The 23,750-nt window shown below is 36.8% G+C and overlaps 1 protein-coding gene and 1 pseudogene across 1 annotated transcript in view; one reads left to right on the top strand and one right to left on the bottom strand.

Annotated features, from left to right (window-relative positions):
- Positions 1-23,750, top strand: part of IL1RAPL1 (interleukin 1 receptor accessory protein like 1) — a 653,815-nt gene that overhangs the window by 306,648 nt on the left and 323,417 nt on the right. The window lies entirely within an intron of this gene.
- LOC101321186 (very long chain fatty acid elongase 5 pseudogene) lies at positions 16,301-17,192 on the bottom strand (annotated as a pseudogene).

The following is a 23,750-nucleotide window of genomic DNA, read 5'->3' as shown; positions in this document are numbered from 1 at the left end:
GCCCAGAAATGCATCAACAAAATTTTGAATTTCTTGTCAAATTTCATTCATGTAGCACAATGGAATTTCAGGGACAAAATGAAAGGCTAACAATGAAATCCAAATGTTAAATCAATTCATATCTGTGAATCATGGGGTGGGATGTGATGGACAGCAGTCCTAATGGGTTGGCAATGAGGAAGTAAAGTGTCTATAGAATAATTTAGAAACAAACATTGACTAGAATTTGTTCTGATTTTTTATTATCTTCATGTACCAGCAATTCTAAACAGTGTCTGTGATAAAATATTTCTTCCACCCAAAATATTTTGTTGATCTAACTTCTAAACAATTGATGTGGCTACTGCTGTGCTGTGTTTAATATTTATGTATGCTTCAGATTAACACATTTTTATTACTTATCCTTCAATAAATGTTTAATTCTACTTAGCAGTTAACTCAAAGACCTCCAAGTTACATATTAAATCCCCAACATACAGTCTCAGCTACAATGCATTTATTTCTAGACTAAGTTTGTAATAGTTTAGAACCGTCTGAGCTGACTTTGGAAAAAGTTGCTTTGTCCAGTCCAGTGGTACTTGATATTTCTTTATTTAAATAGGAGATTTGATTTAAACAGTGATGGGACAGTGATTGTAAAGATGAACAAATAGAACTTGAATTCCTTCAATTTTGACATTATATATGACCCCTTAGAGTTTTTGTTTGTGTTTAAAATTTAAAACATTGAAGCAGAGTGTGAACTACACGGAGTAATGTTTTTGTTTGGAAAGGGTATATCTTTGATACATGAAATATGTTACTGAATTTGAAAAATATCTTTATAATTGAAATTTTTTTCCTTTTTATTGTTTTGAAACTAAAGAACAAATTGAGAAAATGACTACTACTGATTATTACATGGGTTTTACTGAGACTAACTTTATCAGACAGAAGAAGGAGATTGTAAAATATGATCCACTTCAGCAGTCCAATACCCTCGTTACTCCACTGGATCATACCTTCCATGTAACGTGCACAGTGTTATGGCATGAATTATACATAATTATCATGGAAGTAATGATAATTAAATACCCAATAAGCCAGTGCTACAATTTTCCAGTCTCTATCGATCAGTTTGGGAGCCAACAAAGGGATCACAATGAGCCTTACAATATATAGACAACCTTCCAATTATTCATGCCCTTGCAATTAATTTAAAACTGTAAGTCTCTGTGCTTGTTCATTTTCTGTCTTGAAATGATTGTGTTTAAAATCAAATATGAATAAGCATTTACTTGGTGAAAGGTGAAATGGGTATATCATGGATAGGTTAATGACATGGCATCAAATACTTTCCTTGAGGAAATTAACTCTCTAGATGATGTTAATGATATTAAACCTCTTGGAGGCACTTTTCATTCTGTATATAAACTGGATCCTGTCATCATACTTCTTGGCAACATTCATCACAGGAGTTCGTGTTTCTCCGTCATGGGACCCTTCTCTGGGCGTTAGTGATTGCACATTTTTTCTGTTTTTCTGGCTCTTCTTCTTTCTCATTTGTTGTCTCATTCCATATGAGCCATATTCTTCTTTCCTTATGAGAGTTTGTCCTAGACTCCTTCCTCATCTCATTTTATACTCTTGTGATAGATAATCTCTTGCATGTTCCTGACTTTATTCATCATCTTTAAGTGAATAGCTTCAAAATCTGTATTTCCAGTTTCTCTATGCGCTTCTTACAGCTGGAGATCGCTGCCTAACTATCTCAGAGACACCTCAAACTCAACCTTTCTGTTTCAGTTTTCTATTACTTCACAAATATAGTAGCTAAAACAATGAAGGTCTATAATATTTGAGAATTCTGTGCATAGACTGGGTAGGTTTTCTGCTCCACTTGGTGTGGGCTCTAGAGTCGTGCAGCTGTTTTCAGCTGGAGGCTAGACTGGGCTGAAAGGTCTAAGATGGCCCCACTTTCCACATCATGTCTTTCCCTCTAAGTCCCCTCCATGTGGCCTCTCTCTTCAGCAGGATAGCCTAAACTTCCTAATAGCATGGCAGCTGGGTTCCACAAAAGCAAAGGTGGGAGCTGCCAGACCACTTAAAGGTTAGTCCCAGAAGTAGCCCAGATCAGGGAAGCCTGTTGCTTTAGCCAAAAGTAGGTACCTGTAAAAATATTCTTATTAAGTTTTAGGGATAGAGTAGCTACTGACACCATCAAAGGAAGTTTCTAAAAACAGAAAGGAAGGAAGAAAGGTAGGAAGGATGGGAAGTTATCTTCAATCAACTTCTCAAAATAAAAGGGACAAATATTCAGCAGTAGGAGTGGTGTATTAGCTTCCTTGGTATTTGAAGTGTGAGCCGCCTTTCAGCAATTCCCCTTATACATATCAAAAAGGGCATATAGAAAAAGGAAATTACATACACATAATTATCAAAATAGTTTCTTCCTTGGACTACCAAGTTCAAAGTATTATTGCTTTTCCATAATTTATGCTGATAACCTTGGAATCATGGTTTGATTGGTCGAACCCTCTCCCTTCCATATCAGTTCAGCCATTTATCAAATCTTATGGACTCTCCCTTTGCGTGATTTCTCGCATCAGGTAATTCATTTTCATCACCACCATCCTGCTCCATTTCCTTTCCACCTAAAATGTGAGGTATTATGGAAATCCCATACCTGCCCACCCTGCATCCAATTTTGCCCTGGGTCAAGCTATTTTACACATTAAAGTGATTACACAGATTCTCTATTGCCTGCACAATACAGCCCAAACATTTTAGCATGGCTTTTGAGTGTCTTCAAACTGTTCCAACTTTATTCCTAGCTCTCTCATATACAAACTCTCTCTAGTGGCCAATTGGATAGGTTTCCTCTGTGTAATTGGTCAAGCTGTTCCCCACCTGAATTGTCCTTCTCTCATATCAGTTTTCTCAAAATCTATCCCTTTTTGTGAGTTTTGGGTCACATCCCATCTTATATCTTTCTGGGCTACCCCAGACCTCATGATCCTCTCATCAGTGTACCTCTTTAACTCAGAGTCAGTTGGCCTTCAGTGTAAATCAACTTACTGTTTTTTAATGTTTCACATGTCTCAAATGACACAATAAAGTCTTCCTGGATAGATCAATATTTTGAGCCCTCAGTAGTTCATGGAGAAGAGATGTTCAGCTTCTTTTCTTTTTTACCTTTGAGGAATAAGTAAATTACTAGTCTCAGATTATGTATCCACTTTATAAAGAGCCACTGTCTACCACTGAATTTACTGGAAATTAAAGGAAAAGCATAAGAATCTGATTTAAGAAAGATTCAGAGACAGAGCAGCTCTGGGGATCTAAGTACGAGAACCTCCTAGGATCCTCAGGGTCTGACCACCGGGATGAATGAAATCCCACCATTTTTCATTTTTCTGTTGCATTCTGTTTGTAAGAGTTCAGTCTGAAGAAAAAGCCTGATTGCCAGAGCTTGAGCCACACATTCTTCTTGAAGTATGTGTCGAGGGTGGGTCTAAAGTGAACTTCTTGGCTTCTCATTAAGACTCTCTCCAGTGAGTAAGAGGTAATTTTCCAAAAGAGACTTGGTGACCTATTATCAGAAAAGAGGGGAGCAAAGGCTGGGCAGGCATCTCATTCCTCCTTTGTATCAAATCATAAGATTTACCTGTATTTAATATATTCAGAGCCGACCCTGATAGAGCCTAACTTAGAAAGTAAGGAAGCTAAATGCCAGTAAGAAAACAGATACTGATTTCATTAGGATGATTGGTGGTATGGGCAGAGGAACACTTTTAAAGATGTTTGGGACCTACTTTAAAATTTTTCATCGTGGCCAAAATTGATTCCAAAAATACTATGTTTCCAGTAAACAATACATTGATTTGCATTTTCAAACATTTTTATAGCTGTTAAATTATTTTTGTCTTTTTAGAATATTTTACAGTGTTTTAAAATGTTGATCGGGCTACCTGAAATCTCTAAGAAAAGTTCTAGAAAGTCAAACCTCTTGGGTAATGTGTGAAAAACAGAAAAGGATCCAGTGCTTTCCAGCCAAAGGATAACTTTCCCTAATGTTGAAACCAAAACAAGATGTCATTATCTTACTTTCACCCTGATCCTATTTAATGTTGCAGTAGAGCAGTGGCTGGGTAATATGTTTATTGTCATTGGACCCCTTTGATGACAGCCATAGTATTCTCTCCCCAAAACATACATTTGCACAAGTACAATTTTGCACACATTTTTGGAGGATATATGTGTCCCTGAAGCCCATCTATCAATGCTAGATTTAGAAACTTTTGGGGGAAAAAAAGTGTGTTAAACCTGTAGTGAAAGGGCACGATATTTAGTTCCATTCCTATGTTGTATGGTAGCAAATTTCACTAAAAAGGAACCAGCAGATCCCAGACTGACACTCCTCCATTCATCTCCCTTCTGTAGTATGTGTTAAAAAAGAAAGTCACTAGTAAGTTTCTGAAACTTGTTCCTAAGTTGATTGTGCACTTCACCAATAGAGAGCCTTAATTATTACTGAAGAATTTCTTGTTGGTTAGGAAGTATGTAAGGACCTTAATACAGTTCTTTAAAAAATATTTGGTGACACTCAAACTAACACTTTCTCTCTACTTATTTCATAATTCTAATTTGAGTGATTCGTTATTCATGCATTTATTTGCTGTGTACTTAGTACGTGACAGAAACTGTGCTAGGTGCTGAGAATGTGCAGATGAATATGACACACTAGGTTCCTGCCCTCAGGGAATGTGTATTCGTTATTTATTGGCTTTTAAATTCAACATATACCTCTGTTAATTTGACTATTTTAAACCTCTAGTTAATTGGCTTAAAATTTCTTTTACTCATTCTTTCTGAAGTGATTTTTTTTAAATCAGCACTATCGAATAGAATTGTAATGCCAATCACAATATGTGATTTTAAATATCATAATTAGTTATAGTAAAAGTAAAAAACAGGTGAAATTAATTTTAATAATATATTTTTCTAACCAAGTATTTCCAAAATATTGCCATTGCAACATGTGATATCATAAAAATTTATTGATGAGCTATTTTACAATCTTTTGTTGTACTGTCTTCGAAATCCATCCACATTTCAAGTGCTTAATAGCTACAAGTAGCTGGTGACTACCCTTTTGGATAGAACAGGCCAAAATATTCAAATCCACGTACTTGCTCTTCCTCTGAGGACTTCAGTCTCTCAACATTTTTGTCTGCCTACCTATCTATTTTATTGAAGTATAGTTGATATACAGTATTATATTAGTTTCAGGTGTACAGCATAGTGATTCGGTATTTTTGCAGATTATACTCCATTATAAGTTATTACAAGATAATGGCTATAATTCCCTGTGCTATATACAATATATCCTTGTCGCTTATCTCTTTTATACACAGTAGTCTGACTGTTAATCCCATACCCTTAGTTTGTCCCCTCTTCCCTCAGCATTTCTTATGCAAGGCTATTTGGCTCCTTCTCACGTTCTGTCTTAATAATTCAGTACCTATTTGCTCCCTCCCCAAATTGCTTAATAGTGTTCTTATTTGCAGCAGAAAACAAAAGAAAAAGAAAAAAAGACTCTTACCATCAACTATCTGCCTAGGAGGGCAATGAAAAATCATAAATTTAACAACAACAACAAAGTTTGCTATAAATGATAGAGCTAAAAGGGGCAATAGGCTTATTTGATCAGGGAAACTTTGGACATGGTAGGACACGACAGAAGAGATCGATTTTTAAAATACTATGTTAACTGTGTTATCAAGCACTTATTTGTCATCTTTTAGGCTCAAAATTAGGGTCAAGGATCTTCTTAGAGACTGAACTCACCTGGAATAATTACAGCAGCTAACAAACGCACACACACTGCCCATGGTCTACTTGCCTTATTTGCTAAAACTTCCAATTTTTAGGCAAACTGCCAGATTCTCAAGGTAATATCTGTGTCCCAGTTGAGACTCTGGTGTGCACAAACCTCTATTGCGACAGCTCCCTTTGGTGCTTCTGTGGCCTAATGAAGTGGAAATAATGATGAAAGAGTTCAAGATTTTGAAAAGTAGTTTTGACTATTTAAAAAGTGGCTATTCTAAAATAATTTCTATTTTATAGTATTTAGAGCTTAAAGAACTGAATAAAACTCTGGAAACTATTTGACTCCCTTAAAATTCTTCTGCAAAAAAAAAACAATTCTTCTGCAGATTCTGAATAGGAAATACTTATTAATCGGCTGAGTTAGGGACGTTGCATCACATTTTCTTTCATTAGTAAAAAAAAAGTAAAACACAAAATAGACTCACCACCTCCTTTTATTTACACATGAAGTTAATATTAGTCCAGACAACTAGGAAAGGAGCAAAAAAAAGTACGTTCTTTCCTTTGAAAGCTGCCTGAACAAATACCTGGTTTTCCTCTGAGCAAACAGTAGTGTCTGCACAGCAAAAAATGGTTACTGTAAGAAAAAAAAAAAAAAAAGAATAGATCAGAATAGACTATGTCTGTTATTTAAGTCGATAGAAGTTTTTTTTTAATGAAACAAAGGAAATCTTTTCTCAAGAATATTCTGCATGATAACATCATTTGCAGAGTTCTCAGAATTCCAAAATACTTGTTGGAGTATGCACACACAGATGGACAGAAGAGTGCTCTACGGAGTTAATCCCTACCTCCAGATATCTAAAGACTAAGATTTTATGGTATCGTTCATTTTTTTAGTGAATGCTAAAAATATATGTGTTTTAAAAAAGCACATATTATACAGCTCTTCTAAATGTATCTGCACAAGGGCAAAAATAGGAAAAGCAGTGTGGTTGTAAATCTAATTCTCCTGCCAGAGAAAAAAAGTGTAGTGTGGCCTTGCTTGATATTATGACTTTTCCAAAGAGTTACTCTGTATGGTTTAACAGAACACCACTTCCACCAAAAATATGTGCTGCTTACAAATCTTAGGAATTGGAAAGTCTTTCGATCCAACTTGAAGAAGAACAAATGAGTAAGCATAAATAGTATATACACAAAATGTTATGTACCATAGCATTTTAATAATATAAAAATAACATGAATTTAAATACTTTTGTTTCTCTCTCATAGTCAAGCACTACTCAAGGATGGAAGTGTGGAGAGGGAGGTTCTGGGAGAGTTCTTGAAGTAGAGGTGTGGGGAGGGAACCTAGGAATTGTATCTGTGGAAAATGTATTCCAGCATCCTATCTGTGCACTTGGTCTTACTGCTAGATTGTGGGCAATGAGTGATGTACTTTGAACAGATGGGTATTAAGGGGGCCCTCCAATGAGTGAGGCTCATTGGAGTTTGCAGAGATCATTAAATGCTGGAGACCACATATTCAAATAGTTTCAGTAGGAACAGGAGACAGGGTCCCTACAAAAGTATCACTGTGGATGCTGGAGCAGGTGAGAGAACTCATCTTTGTGGGTGAGGCCACAGTGATCAGAGTGTCACCATTGCTCTGAGATGGAGACAGGTTGGAAGTAAATTTTCTGAGATAGTTCTTTTGGGAGTCCAGGAGATGGGCAAGAAGGGGAGTCTTCAGAATTCCTGGTTTATTCTTGTACTCTTATAGCTATCAATGTTAGTGGTACAATGCGTCATGTTATGTTATGCTAATTCAGGGTCACTAGAGGCCCATCAGAGCCCTGATTTGGAGGGAACAAAATGAATGGGCACAACTGGAAGATCCAGGAGGGATTCTTGAGGGAAGCCAGGCCAGGGGAGTGGATATACAGCAGGAAAATCCACTCCAGAGCCCCTGAAAGGCGTGTTTGCCACTGGAAGCAATACTGGGGAACTCTGTTGAGGGTGGCAAAGTCCAAACCAGGTATTGTCCCTTATACTCGGACTGTTATAAGCACTTATTTTCTGATTTCCCTATCATCCGTCTCTACCTTCTCAACTCTGTCCTCTAAGCTTACTCACTCATTGGATAACAGTTTAAGGATCACCTATATGTTAGGCACTATTCTATATTCTTCTAATATCAAAATGAGTAAAAATAAGTGCCTGTCCGCATAGATCTTCCAGTCCAAGCAATCCCAGTGAAGTGGAAGAACTTCAATAGGGTTTACAGGAGCATGTAGCAGTGACTCCCTAGTGTCTGATTATCACTTTTAGTGATGCCAAGATTGATGTGGGTTCAAGTGGTAACCTGATCCCTGCATTGTCAAATTCCCCATCAGCCTCAAGATTCCTAGAATTTAAAGATCCTGGCTAATGATTTTGTCAGAAGACTTATCCGGAGTTTCCTTCCATTCATTCATAGAGCAAACATTTATTCAGCTTTTTCTAAATACTAGGCACTATGCCGGTGCTAGAGACACAAAAAGAAATAAGCCAAGATGCATGTGGGAGAGACAGATAAATGAATAACTTCAGTGCGGTGTGAAAATGTGCAGGAGTAGATGCAGAGTCCTCTGGGAACACAGAGGAAGCAAGGTCCCTAATGATGGCAATCTCTAGCAGTCAGTGGGGAGTTCATCTAAGTCAGGAGCTGCTGGTTATCATGCATTAGCAAACAGCCAACATCGGGGGAAACTCAGCTATACAGCTTGAATTTCTGCATTTCACAGCCAGCCACCAGAGAAGCTTTCACTAGAGGCTTGATACATCAGACTTTCTGGGTTCATCCTGCTGGCTCCCTCATTTTTTTTAAACTCTAAAGCTCTCATGTCTGCACTGGGCAGCCCTGCTTCAGCCTCTTGAAAAACAGGGCAGGACGCTCTAGGCTTATGCCCTGGTCGATTTGTTTCTTTAGAGCTCCTAAAGTGGTTTGTATCAGTAATTTAAGGAAAAATACTCCAGGTAGTCTGCTTCACAGCCTGGATCCCCACTAATATAGTATTGTCAGTTGAAGAACTGTTGTTTCTTGTCTATTTTGTCACACCCAGTATTGACGCTTTACTAAAGGAAATCAGCTTTCAAATAAGAATGGTGTTGCCTCCTGTTGGTTCAGCTGCTCTGCAAACCACAGATTTTGTAAATTACAAATAAGATCCAATCTTTCAACCCAGAGAGGAGGAAGAGGCCCTATTTTCCCACTGGGCCTTATATTCTAGAGTGAGCCTTTTACTTAATTTCCCAGAGAATACTGAAAATGTTACCAAAAATGCAATAAGAGAACACTGCAAATATTATCTAAAATACATAAGAAAAACCAGAAAATTCATAACTAGCCCTGAAATTATCCTCTTAGGATTTTAATATTAGATTTAAAAACGCTGATTAGCCTGTAAGTTTTCAACCCCACCCCCAAGCAATCAGCAATTGATTTCCTTGCATTCTGTGTGTAAAAATATGATAGACTGGGTAGATTATAAATAACAGAAGTTTATTTCTCACAGTTTTGGGGGCTAGAAGTCCTAGTTCAGGGTGCCAGAATTGTTGTGTGAGGGCCCTCTTCCACGCTGCAGACCTCTTCCTGTGTCCTCACATGGTGGCAGGGACATGGTAGTTCTCTAGGTCTTCTTTTTAAGGGCATTAATCTCATTCATCAGGGTTCCACCCTCATGACCTAATTACGTCCCAAATGTCCTATCTCCTAATACCATCACATTGGGCACTAGGATTTCAACATATGAATTTGGGGGGGGACACAAACATTCAGACTGTAACACTGGGCCAGTATCCTATGGCATATGATACTTTAAAATGTTTTATTTTGGTAAAGATATTTTTCATGTTATCCTAGGTAGACTAGTTTCTGTGGCTGCTGTGACAACTTAACACAAACTTGGTGGCATAAAACAATATACATTTATTCTCTTTAAGTTCTGGAAGTCAGAAATCCAAAATCAGTTTTACTGGACCAAAATCAAGGTGTCAGTAGGGCTATCATTCCTCTGGAAGCTCTAGGAGAGAATCAATTTCCTTGCCTTTTCGAGCTTCTAGAGCTACATTTCTTACATTCCTTTGTCCCTTCTTCCATCTTCAAAACCAGCAGCATAGCATCTTGCATCAGTAACCCACTGATTTCTATCTCTGTAGTCAGATCTCTCTGCCTCCTTCTCAAAAGGAGATTTATGATTAAATTTAGGGACCACCTGAATAATCCAGGATAATCTCCCCATCTCACAATCCTTAACTTCCTTGTATCCGCAAAGTTCCTTTTGCCATATAAAGTGACATTCACAAATTCCAGGGATTAGGACCTGGCTCTTGGGGGCCAATATTCAGTTTACCATACTAGGTAACAAAAACATTCTTCTCATCTGAAGTATCCATTTTCTCAAATAATCCACCCCCTTTGGTCTACCAAGGTTGTTTCAAACAATATTTTTTCCTCAAGTATGTTAGCTGCCAAACTTATAAATTATTACAGATGGAATCATTGTAGATCTGTAATATACAGCCTGCTGAGCTACACAAACAAGATCCCCTTTAGCTTTCTTTTTTTTTTTTTTTTTCTTTCCGGTACGCGGGCCTCTCACTGTTGTGGCCTCTCCCGTTGCGGAGCACAGGCTCCGGACGCGCAGGCTCAGTGGCCATGGCTCACGGGCCCAGCCGCTCCGCGGCATGTGGGATCTTCCCGGACCGGGGCACGAACCCGTGTCCCCTGCATCGGCAGGCGGACTCCCAACCACTGCGCCACCAGGGAAGCCCCCCTTTAGCTTTTTATCCCGGTTTGACATACAACATGGTCAAGGGAAGACTGTTTCAATGACTTCTCTAAAACCCCATTGAATACTCAAAATGTCATCCATTATGTTGTTGAGTGTTCCTTATGGAAAAATTCATGATTTTTTTTTAAAAAGTTGTGTCCCTTAGATTTAAAACTCGAATTTATCTATCCTGATTAACTACAACTAGACATATAGGATTCATACTGATTTTTAAAAATTTGTCTTGACTTCCAGGAAGTACAGGCTAAATTTAGTAGATAATTAAAGTAACTATTCTAGTTAATACTATTGTATAATTATATGTTCTTCACCCACCCCCTCAATAACCATTTCTTCTCTTCCTTACTGTAATGCTTTAGATAATTTATCTTCCGGTCAACAAGCCTATTGCATGGGCCTTTTATTACAGTCTATCTCAAAATCCTTTTTGAAAGCAGCAGACATGAATAAAGCAAACAAACAAATTTGGAAGATATATAGACCCTATGAATTATGGCCCATCTGCAACTTTTTTGAGTGCCAAAGGTATAAATTCAGCGATAAATACATTTTGTTACTACAAAAGCATTTTACAATTGTGTTTCTGTGCGTTATATAGCTTATTAGAATAGATAAATTTAGATGTCAAGGATATGCTAACTAATGCCAATATAGTCTGTAGTTGTCTTGATTTCATTCAATATCTTCCAATTTTAATAATTTACAACTGGTATCAATGACACTAAGAAAACTTTAAATGGAAATGTATATGAGCTGGCTTTTGTTAATACCTTCTTCAATAAAGACACATAAACACAGTTTTGAAATCATAGGTATATTTTCTGAAAGGTTTCCACAGGATAAGGGCTTCATTTTGGAACTATTTTATACAGGTTTCTCCCCCTGCCACCTCCCACTCAGTTTATTAGAACTTAACATACTATCTGACATAAGTGATACATAAATGGAGTAAATAATTTGTGTGTATCAGAGGCCAAGCATATTGGCTATTGTGGAGGCTTTGAAACCCTGTCCTAGTAGAGAAAAATAAGAAAAAATAAATAAATATAAGGGTCAAAAGTCATTGGCCTGCTTTCTCATTTATTCTCTTAATCTAGTTTCTGATGGTTACTCATCATGTAAGGATTTCTCATTACATTTCCAGAGTTACATCTCCAAGAAACCTAAATGATAACTAACTTAAAAATGCCAATATATTAAGCTTTAATTCAAATACAGCAAAATAAACATGTCTGAATGGGATTTAAGATTTAGAAAAACTTTGATTTATAAAAAGCAATTTAACTCAGAGAACTAAACATTAAATTGTAACTCAGAGACTCTTAGTTCAAATTTCATGTTCACTGACTCATCTATCCTTTTGAGATATCAATATTTTTAAAAATATATTTAACATTATAAGTGGTTAAACAGACCTAATTCTTTCTGTGATTTAAAAGTTATAGCTGTCTTTTAAAACTCTACTGATTCCCAATATTTTTGATTAATAATATATTTTTTTAATTTAAATATGAAATATTTTGAAAAGATAGAAATGGTACAGAATAATATAATACAGTACCTTTAAAACATTTCTACCCAAAGTTCAGAGTAAGAAAACCTATTTTATATCACATTTACATACATACATAAGTATACAAATAACTGAAGCAAACTATCCACAAAACACTGTTTAGATGTACTGCAGTTTACACTGATATTTCTTATTTTTTTTTACTTTATTCTTTTTAAAAATATAAGCCTCAATCTTTCAAAGTGATTTCAGACCCACAGTACGGGTATCATCCTACAGTTTGAAAACACTGATATACTATTTACATTTATGTATCCACCATTCATTCAGCTTTATAAGATCTTAACATTTTGCCATATTTACTTTAAATAAAAAGAAAATAAAACATTAGATAAATTCCAAGTTCCCCATGTACTCTTTCTTTTCCCTTTTCCTACTTTCACCACAGAAGTAACTGTTATTTTAAATTCGATGTTTGTTTTCATGCATGTTTAACAGTTTTCACTTCCTATAGATGTGAAGAATACAGAGCATAATTTTGCATATTTTAAAGTTTATATAAAGCTATTATGCTCACCTATTCTTCTGAAATTTGTCCTTTTTGGTTTATCATTATGTCTTTTTTAAAATTGAAGTATCGTTAATTTACAATATTTTATTTCATGTGAACAGCATAGTGATTGAGTGTTTTTGAAGATTATACTGCATTATAGTTTATTATAAGATAATGGCTATAATTCCCTGTGCTATAAATAATATCCCTATTTCTTATCTATTTTATACATAGTAGTTTGCATCTATTAATCCCATGTCCCTACTTTGTCCCTCCTTCCTTCCCTCTCCCTTTTGGTAACCACATGTTTGTTTTCTATATCTGAGTCTTTCTATTTTGCATCTACCTTCAGTTATATTATTTTTTAGGTTCCACATATAAGTGATATCATACAGTACTTGCCTTTCTGTCTCTAACTTATTTCACTAAGCATAATATTGTCTAGGTCCAACCACATTGCTGCAAATGGCAGCATTTCATTCTTTTTCTGGCTGTGTAGTATTCCATTGTAATTCTGTTCTGAGTAATTCCATTCCCTTGTTTATCATTATGTCTAGATACGTATCAAGTTTGATACCTGTAGCTCAAGTTCATCCATTTTAACTGCTCTATAATAGCCCATTGAATAAATATTACTCATTTTTTATTAATCTATTGTGATTGGTAATTTAGAGTTTCTTGTTATTGTGGCAATAATGAACAATACTGTAATGAACATTCACGTACCTGCATCTTTATGCTCAAGAATAAGTGTTTCCCTAGGGTCTATAACTAGAAGTGGAGGCATGAAGCAATAAGACTTGCACGTGTTTGACATATATTTCCAAATTGTTCTTCAAAATAGTTGTTCTGATTTGTGTATGCAGTAGTACTGTCTAAGAGTTTCTATTTCTCCATATCCTTGCCGTTTATAAGTATGATAAAAAATAATGTGATTGAAATCTTGTGTAATCTTAATTTATATTTTATTGATCAGTAGTGAAGTTGAAAATTTTCATGATCTTTCGTCGAGTTCCCTCTTCTATACATTTTCCCCATTTTCCTAATGGGATATATTTTTTATGTATGTATGCTATGAGTATTTTTCCTCCTTTTTCTATCTTTTACAGTGAGGCCAGGTCTACACTATCAATATTATAGTAAAAATTAATTATTCAAATCAACAAAAGAAAGGTGTCAGACTTGCTATTCATGCTTACAGCCAAAGTGTAGTAGTTTTTCTGGTTTGTTTTAGTTTTGATACTTGGTTCCTCTGCAAGAAGGGCATTTAAAGTAGGGTTTGAGGCCTAAGTTGACCTGAGTTAAGCTCATAATAATAGCTCTCCACTTGGGGTAATGTATAGCACAGACCTACATGTGTTCCTGTATTTCTCATTTTTCAAAACTTCAACAGTGGATCAAATATCTGGTTTGATATTTGATCCAAATACTTGATCCAACAGTGGATCAAATATCTGGTTTGGATAATTTACCTCGGACAATCCATTGTTTCCTTAGTGATTTATTCTTAATATCTTCTCATTACAAATTATTGGGGAAGTCAGTTACAATGTGAATGAAGAAAGCATACATTTAACATATACTTACTATGTGCAGTATGTTGTAGTTGAGGGATGGGTAGATATGGATATTACGATATAATATCTTACTTCAACCAGAACATGGCTTCATTGGGGTCCTAATACCAATATACGTAAATGCAGGGTCTGTATGCTAGATTGGATCTGGATCTCAGGCTTTAGTTCCAGTCTCATCCTTCATGGCCATGCCACCTTAGCATGCCACTTCCTCTGTGGCTTCTAAACACTTAGGTAACTCAAGACCATGTCTACTTTTTTTTTTTTTTAGAATGTAAAAAAATGACATGCCAAGTCAAGGTTACAAATTGTTTTTTAATCAAAAACATTTTAATGATTAATGTATAGACATTATTTAACATTGTGGGTATATGCAGATGAGCTAAAGCACACTCTGACAGCACACTATTGAATGTTATAGTTTCTGTAATGAAATATGTAAAGACATTCGCAAGCTAGTACCTAGGAAGACATACACTTACAAATATATACATTCTAGATTTGATAAGGTAAATGTAAACAGATGCTGTGACTCCTTCCAAACAGAAAACCCACAAGACTAATTAAGAGAACCAACTGGCTCCCTATAATATGAATGTGCAAAATTAAAGCATGATAAACTGATATTTACATAAATATCAAACCACCAATTCATTTATACATTGTCAACGACCTTCTCAGATGTGTCATGAGTGGTTCAATGAATGTTTTTTCCTCCAGTGGAGGAGGTATTCAGAGGCTAAATTCCAGTACTTTAAAATGACACACACAACAGTCCTTATCTGTTCGATCACGCCTCTAGGGTGTGAGACATGATTTTATGATAAGCGGTCTTATTTTTAAACAAGTATTTCTAGACAAATCTTTAGATTCGAAGCAGGAAAAAAAATTACAGGTGCTATTAGATTTACATTAAACAAACCATCTCTATCCAGTTTCCCAGTTCTCTCATGCTGCAGCTATCTGTTTAATTTTACCTTAAATGTAAGGTCCTTTCCCCACCTTTATTCATTTTGGTAAGCTAGGCACATTTTCAAAAGAAGTTTGTGTCAAAACAGATAGCAGTACAGAAATCAATCCAAATTTGGACCCTGGCAACCAGTTCCCCACTGCTCATCTATGGGACTCTGTCAAATGGTAAACATTTAATCATCTCTCTTGGAAAATATATATCTGCTCTCACAAGTGGAAAGCAAAATGGGCTTTGTCTCCTGTATAAAAACACTTAGCACTTCTGAAATTTAAAACGGGCTACTCATCCTACACACTTCCTAAAATCTTGAAGACAAAGAATATATATTGGAAGTTTCATCAAGACTGCTTTAGAACCCCCCTCCCATTTTACATTATTAATAGTGGCACTCAATAAAAAAAAAAAAAGATCTATTAAAAAGTTAAACTGACTGTTCCACTAGACTTGAACCTGCCTGATTTAAAGCCAATATTACAAAACTGAAGGTGCCGATTTCACTTGTACAAGTCACTTGAAATTATGTGTCACACGATAGTTTCATAAATCATGGTCTTTGAGTTTTCTGAACGGAGCTATTAGAAATGAATAAAAACTTGAAACATACCCTAATTTAAACTAATAAGCTTTGGGCCCTGCTTTTTAAATTTTAAGGCATGTGTGTTTCTCTACTGTAACAACATTATACAAATTTACAATCACATGCATGATCTACAGTAAAAAAAAAAAGTGTGGATTACAATGTTATTAAATTGTGAATCACAATTCAGCACCTATCATGCTATAACTAATGAGGCAACAGCAGTGTTGTGTACTACAACACCTTGCCCTCCACAGTCTAGCGCAAGGGTCAGTGAGAGCCCAGAAATGTTAAAACTCTTATGCCTACTTGGAAAATCTGTCTACATTTTCTAGGGGTTTGGAACTGATGGAAGAGGTCCTGCATGAGTCACACTATTGTAGGCCGACTAGTTACAGCACCTGTTAACTAGCATTGGGCACAATTCATACCTGCTTACAATCAGACGACGTGGTTCATAAGCTGTCAACCCTTGGGCCTCAGTCCTTATGCTGCTTCCTCGGCTTCACATTGTTTTCCAGGGAAGAAAAGCTGCTGGTGTGGCCGTTTATGGCCGTCACATAGCCGTTCTGGTGGTCCTTCTGGTGTTCTCTCCTCCGGGAGGCCCCCTTCTTGTTGTAGGTCTGAATATAGAAGTTTGTGAAGAGGGCAACCAGAGAAATCACGTATCCAATCTGTAAATACAACCAACCAAGAGGGAAGGCGCGCGGCTAGATGACCCTGCAGCCGGTCTGGATGATGGTCAGCACAAACTGAAGCAGCTGCCCCTGCGTGATGTACTTCTTCCGCCAGAGGTACGGCCTCATGGAAGGGACGGACGACAGACTGTAGTACGAGTACACGTGGACGTGGATGAAGCTGTTAAGTGTGGCACCAAAATAAGAGTGCCACAGGGGACCCAGTTCATCACGAACCACCAGATGTTGAGCATGGAGGCGCGGTGGTACACGTGCAGGACTGTGATCTGGTGGTGGTTCTTGCGCAAGATGAAGAAGGTGTCCATGAACTCGATGAGCTTGGAGAAGTAGTACCACTAGAGCACGCGGGTGATCTTCATGTCTGCTTTTCCTCCACTGCGTGTGCCCTGACAGAAGAAGTTGTACTGGCCCTCCCATACTCCCGTCACTAACTCACAGAACATAGAGAGAGCAGTGTGCATTCAAGGTTATACACCACTAAAATCCCCCGGCAAGAGAACGGCTGCCTATTCTTCATATATTTTGGTCCCAGCCATACAATTAGCAACTATAGGATGGAGCAGAGCAAAGTAGGGATATAATTGTCCAGAAGAAACCATCCTTTTAGTCTGGGATCTCGGGGGCCAAGCAGTGCCTGGTAATAGGTACTAGGTGCTGCATCAGAGTGTTCCATTTTAAAACCTCTTAGGCCGAGGGCGGCTGCGGCTCCAAGAAGTGGCGAGGCGGCGTTGGCGGCGGCATCCGGAGCCAGCTGAGCCAGGAGGAGGCGGGAGGGAGGCACCGGCCAGCAGGACCCGCCACCACAAATTGATATTCATAATGTACATATGTAACTTACTAAGTCCGTACCATAAAAATGACATCTATTGTGCTATTCAAAAGAATAATGGTGAGATTAATTTTTTAAAATATCAGTTCATTGTACCATGTGGTTGGTATGTACTTGTAATTTAACACAAATATAAAGAATATGAATAGCTTTTTTTCAATTCTATCAGTAGCTCTTTGAGTGAGTATATAAATTCATTTGTAAATGATACCAAATCTAAATTTGAATTCTTCAATCTAAGCCATGGGCCAAGGGGTATCTTGCCCCTCATCCTTCTCCAAATACCATGGAATTGCCTCTGACCTCACCTCAGTTGACTTATTACTCTTAAGCTGTAAAATGATTTGTAAGATCCCATCCATATCTAACATCTCATGGTTTTAAAGACGTTCTCTTCGTAGTTATTTGTGATGTTACAAACATAGGATAAATTTCTTTGGTGAAAGCAGTCTTATTTGACCTTGATGTACCACTTGGCATTTTTGGAAATAGAGCAACTCTTCTGCTATGTTGTTTCAGAGAAAACAAATTCCCATATTATCCCAAACTCTTCAGTATAAGGCTATGAGTATGTTTAATTCTTCATGAAGTTAAGGTTTTTTTGTGATGTGGTGCCAGGAAATAATTTTGTGATAAAACAAACACTTGGTTTAACCAACTAGAAAATACTGGCATCCTACAAACATGAATTCATTAGAGAGGAATTCTGAGCTGCAGCTTTCATAAACTAAAATAGCTATGCTAGTTAATGTCCCAGAAGTTCTTAGTAAATATAAAGTACAAGAAACTGTCAGTGCTTCAAAAGCAGAGATAATATCTTATCCTTTTTATAACCTCAGTTATTAACTAGAACTTGCCACGTAGTAGGAGACCGATAAGAACATTCATGGATTGGAGTGTTAAGTCATTAATTTTCAAACCTATATCCTTTAAATAACAAAGGATTGTCTTCTATTATTTCTCAAAAAGGTGGGTATGTGGCCCATAGGTTTCTTACCTTTGCTTTACATTCCTTTAGAGCTATGATAAACTAAAGCATTTTTTAGGAAAAGTGACTTCTAAAATATTTTTGTTAATGTTTCAAATGTGCAATTATAGTCTGAAGATCATCAGGGCATAGATAAGTGCCTGTGGCATCCATTTCTTATAGTGGCAACCGTTGTTTATGTGTTTCAAGTGCTGCCTGCAGAATTTTTTCTTATATGAGAAATATAAGTAAATCAACATTATAAAGTCTATAGGATCTAAAAAATACAACAAACTAGTGAATGTAATAAAAAAGAAGCAGACTCACAGATATAGAGAACAAACTAGTGGTTGCCAGTGGGGAGAGGGAAGGAGGCAGGGGCAATATAGCGGTATGGGATTGAGAGATACAAGCTATTAGGTATAAAATAAGGTACAAGGATATATTGTACAGCACAGGGAATATAGCCAATATTTTATAATAACTATAAATGGAGCATACCCTTTAAAATTGTGAATCACTATATTATACACCTGTAACTTACATAATATTGTACATCAAGTATACTTCAATTAAAAAAATAAAGTAAAATAAAAGCCACATGAGGCTAAAACGAAAACATATACCTATGCAGATACCAAGAAACAAGTGTGTAGGAGATTGGAATACTGTTTATGACTAGAAAAGCTTGACTATTTTTATTCCTAGACACCTATATGCATGGCACATGCAATATGACATTTGACTATGAAACAGTTTTAGAATAGTTAAGGTGCATTAATTGATATTCATGAAATAACCATGACTGCTACAAGATGGCCATTTGGAAACGTGCCCTAAGACAGGGATCTGCAGACTTTTTCTAAAGGGACCAGATAGTACATATTTTAGTCTTGTGAGATATACAGTTTTAGTCCCAACTACTCAGCTCTGCTTTTGCAGCACAAAAGCAGCCACAGACAATGCAAAAAAAGAATAGGCATGGCTGTGTTCCAATAAAACTTTTTTTTTTTTTTTTTACAAACACAGACATGGGCCGTAGATTGCTGACCCCTGTCCTAAATAGCCATTGACCTCATTCAATTTTAAGAATTTGAAACTTTTAGCAAAAATGTTACAGTTCTTCATATAACTTGTAAGAACAGTACTTTTTAAAAAAATAAATGAATGAATCTCAAAAAAGGAACCTAAGTTTCATTTTAATTATTTGAATGGAAACATGATTTTTTTCTTATATTTGATTATACATGTATTGAGCTAGACTTACTTGCTTTTACCACTAGACCAGCTGTTATTAAATATACTTAGATAGCAATTTTTTAGATTATTTTCCCTAGAATATACTCGAATCTTGGACAAATGTCTCCTTGTCATTGAACTTTAGGTTTCATGTCTGTAAAATAAAGGGTTAGTCATGATTTCTCTAAGGAATCGTCAAACTATACAATTCCATGTTTCTATGGGTGTCATATCATTTGCCAGTAGGAACAATGTCCTTGTTTAGAGACTTCTTTTAAAATTCTTTTATTGAGAATGTCATTTCTCCAAGAGATCTTATTCTCTTTGAAAGTCACTTCTAGTTTCTGTATGAAAAAAATGTCTTTTAAAATCAATACCAGTGAAAGTTAATCAGGGATAGAATGATTACAGGATGCCTTGCTTATCATTGGAAAGCCAAGATAGTGATCTCTGTGATTATCCTCACATCTGATTTGAAAGGACAGAGAGGCAGCTTTTCTGGCCATCCCACTCTTACTTTGTGAAATGTCCCCACTATAATCCCTTTGTAAGAAGGCTGCCTGCCTTTATTACCATATTCTAAAGAGATTAACCAATATTATGCCCAAGTGCCCAGGATATCCCCAGCCCTACTTCCATCTTAAATTTATCACACATTCAACATAGTCATAAAGGGAATAATCAGAAAGTCTTGTCACATCTCATCTCATTATATTATTGTGCATAAGGAAAAATAGGTTTAAGGTATAGAGAAGAATGAATCGGGTCATGCGGCTGCTTCCCGAATGTTCAATTTTTGTCTCCATTGCCTCCATTATTTTTTCTCCCTGAAATGCAGAAATTATTCATATTGAGATACAACAGTTCTCCCCCCCCCCCCAAACCAAGTCTTCAGTGCCTGCTTCTTTATTAACACATAATAAAAGGTAACTGTAAGGATGTTGATGCAAGTGGCGGGCAAAGATCACCAGGTTTCTTCTTCATACAACCCTCTGCAGGGTTTTGCCTTCCCAGCAATCCCATGTCTGTGGGAACTGGCTTTTCCTCCTCCCTCCTCCTTTTGAATGGTTACAGTGGAAGCAAACACATTTTTATAAAGTGACCCCACCTCATCTGTAGAGATATAGCCAGAGGTTGGCTCCTGACCCAGGCTGAGCTAATCTGAGTCCATTCTCAGGATTTTAGAGTTAGAACTGGGAAATGATCATCCAGTGAAACTTTGAGCTCTTAAATGGAAATGTTGCAAACTCACAGGCTGTTGGCAGTAGATATTTTCTGACGTGTGCTTTAGAAATAGAACCAAAAAGTGATTCTACCCGTGGGGGTGGGGGTGTGGAGAGAGAGAGGGAGGAAAGGAACGAAACAAATATATAATGAGAGGCAGAATTGAGATATGAAGAGCAAATTCTGGTTTCTCCACAGTTTTTGGATAAAGCTCCATTTCACACCATCACCCTGCCCTTGGGTTGTTTGAGATAGCCATATATGCGTTTAAGAAACTACCTTTTGCTAAAACTAGTTCAAACAGGTTTCCATAACTTAAAACCAAAAGAACTAATTGTGAAGTTTATTTTTTACTGTAAACATTCTATGAAATATAGACTATAAATATAATGCTTACAAAAATATTCTTTTAAAGGTGCTAAATTACTGAACAGAATTAATTACCCACAAGATACTCCCCAGAGAAAGAGATCACAAAATGTGTGTGTGTATAATATATTTTTTCAAAAAATAAGTTTTGAGTGCCTTTTGTGAACCAGGCCACAGTGGTAGGTAGGCAACAATGAACAAATACAAAAGTAGTCTATTGGGGGAGACATATATTAACAAAATACTCACAAAAATTAGTAAATGATTAAAGACTATGGAAAATTCTATGGCGGAGAGGTAAGGAACAGGGAGCCAGGTAGAGGAAGCAACATATGTGAAGGCCCTGTAGCTAATTCAAGCAAAGAACTCCAGTGTTGCTAATCCAAAGGATTTTTTTCACAAAGCCATTTATTAATTAGGTCCTGAAAGCATCACTTCTGTTTTCTGATTACCATATTTAGCTCTCATGTAGGAAGAGCATTTTTCGTTTGTGTTCCAAATTTACTTCTCAAATAGTTTAAGACCCCTATTTCCTTACCATTATTCAAGAAAGACATGTAGTATACAATGTTATTTGCACCATCAATTTGTTCAGCAAACTTTCTTTGTAGTCAGATCAAAAAAAAAAAAATCATCTCAGGTATATTCATGGTTTTACCATGGATCCGTGAGTGGATTAATGAAATCCTCGTTAGAGAGCTGCAATTGTGGTAGTGTTCCAGCACATTATTCCAGGCCACCAGCTCCATCTCACTCAGGTAGGGTCCAACAAAAGTATGTGAGCCCAGAGCCATGGGAATGTTCATCTCCATCAAAAATTAATAGGAAAAGACACTCTCTTTAGCAAGATTTACTTAGGAAAGCAGCGTGCAGTGCTTTCTTGGGCTAGCATCCCTCTGTTCTTAAACCACAACCAATGCTACTGTAACATTTCGGTAGTAATCTAACAAATGGTGTCAAAGATATAAGAGAGAAAAATTATACTTTGTGATTTCTCTAGGTTTCTGAGCAATGCATGAACTCTTTTAACTGTGTACACAGAGAACTGTACATTTAGTTGCCGTGGCACTGCTTATCTGTTGTCTTTAGGAGGAATAAAATGGTACTTTAACTACTGTGACTCATCCCCCTAGGTATAATTGATAAAGCTACCTTTCCTAACTTTGAACCAGAATCCTTCAACGGGCAAAGACTTTTTGTTGCTTTTGTTGTTGTTAAAGAAAAGATACTTGTTCACAAACCTAGGCTTAAACCCATTCTCGACAAATGATAGCTTTAAGCAAAGATCACAGTTTACTGAATCTAACTAATAATTCACATATAATAGATGGACAACAAATCAAATGGCTGTCAGGGAAATAGCATTTTCCCAACATGTGTCCTCTTGAGTTACTATGTCTAAGCACTGACGAATGTTTGCTACTAATGACCCCTGGCACTAATAATGAGGCTCTAATCAAAGATCTGTTACATAACCTGCCCTTGATAAGAAATACTTAGTGTTCCTTAGCATATGGTCAGGGGAGAGTCCAGTGAGTATGGTATGTGAATTTAAAAATTCCTCACTATGCATCTTAGTGATGGAAAGTATGAGTGATTCTAGGACAAACGTGAGACTCCATGTGTATACTGATAGGTGTGACACCCTCGCATAATTATTAAGACTGTCCTCTGTGCTCTCATAATACTGTGCCCATGCTTCCATCATGACACTTTTCACTTTGCTTCATAATTTTCTTTCTACACCATTGAGTTACCAGCTTTTAGAAGTACAATAGGCCATTATTATTATTGCTGTTGTTATTATTATTCTTGATTACCAAGTGCCTAAGAAGGAAAGGCTCAATACATGCTTGCGGTATTATTCTCAAAGAATCTACTTTGAGAAAGCTGTGTTCATTATGTCTTAACATTCTGCAAGAGTTACAAACAGATGAAGCAATTAAGTCTGAGAACCATGGATTACTGGATGTCCAAGATCAACTCTCTTCTAGGGAAATGCCCTGGGTTGAGGTTGGCCTAATAATAATAACTCTGGGGCTTCCCTGGTGGTGCAGTGGTTGAGAATCTGCCTGCTAATGCAGGGGACATGGGTTCGAGCCCTGGTCTGGGAGGATCCCACATGCCACGGAGCAACTAGGCCCGTGATCCACAACTACTGAACCTGCGCGTCTAGAGCCTGTGCTCCGCCACAAGAGAGGCCGTGATAGTGAGAGGCCCGCGTACCGCGATGAAGAGTGGCCCCCGCTTGCCACAACTAGAGAAAGCCCTCACACAGAAACGAAGACCCAGCACAGCAAAAATAAATAAATTAATAAATAATAATAATAATAACTCTGATTTCACCTTATCCAGAGAAGCTTAGGAGAAAACACCCCAGGATTTAGAATGCTCTTTTTAATTTTTTATTAAATTATTGATACCTTTGAGAAGACTCTAGAAGCTACACTTTTGGAAGTCCTTAGGAGCAAAGACAAGTTATTTCTTGGACCTGGCATATATTTCAGAATGAAACAAATGAAACATCCTAACAAATTGTCTTTTTTTTCCTTTTTTTTTTTAAATTAAAGTATAGTTGATTTACAATATTGTATTAATTTCTG

The sequence above is a fragment of the Tursiops truncatus genome, chromosome X, assembly GCF_011762595.2.
Source record: "Tursiops truncatus isolate mTurTru1 chromosome X, mTurTru1.mat.Y, whole genome shotgun sequence".
In the NCBI taxonomy this organism is placed as follows: Eukaryota; Metazoa; Chordata; class Mammalia; order Artiodactyla; family Delphinidae; genus Tursiops; species Tursiops truncatus.
This window is presented reverse-complemented; position numbering and strand designations above follow the sequence as displayed.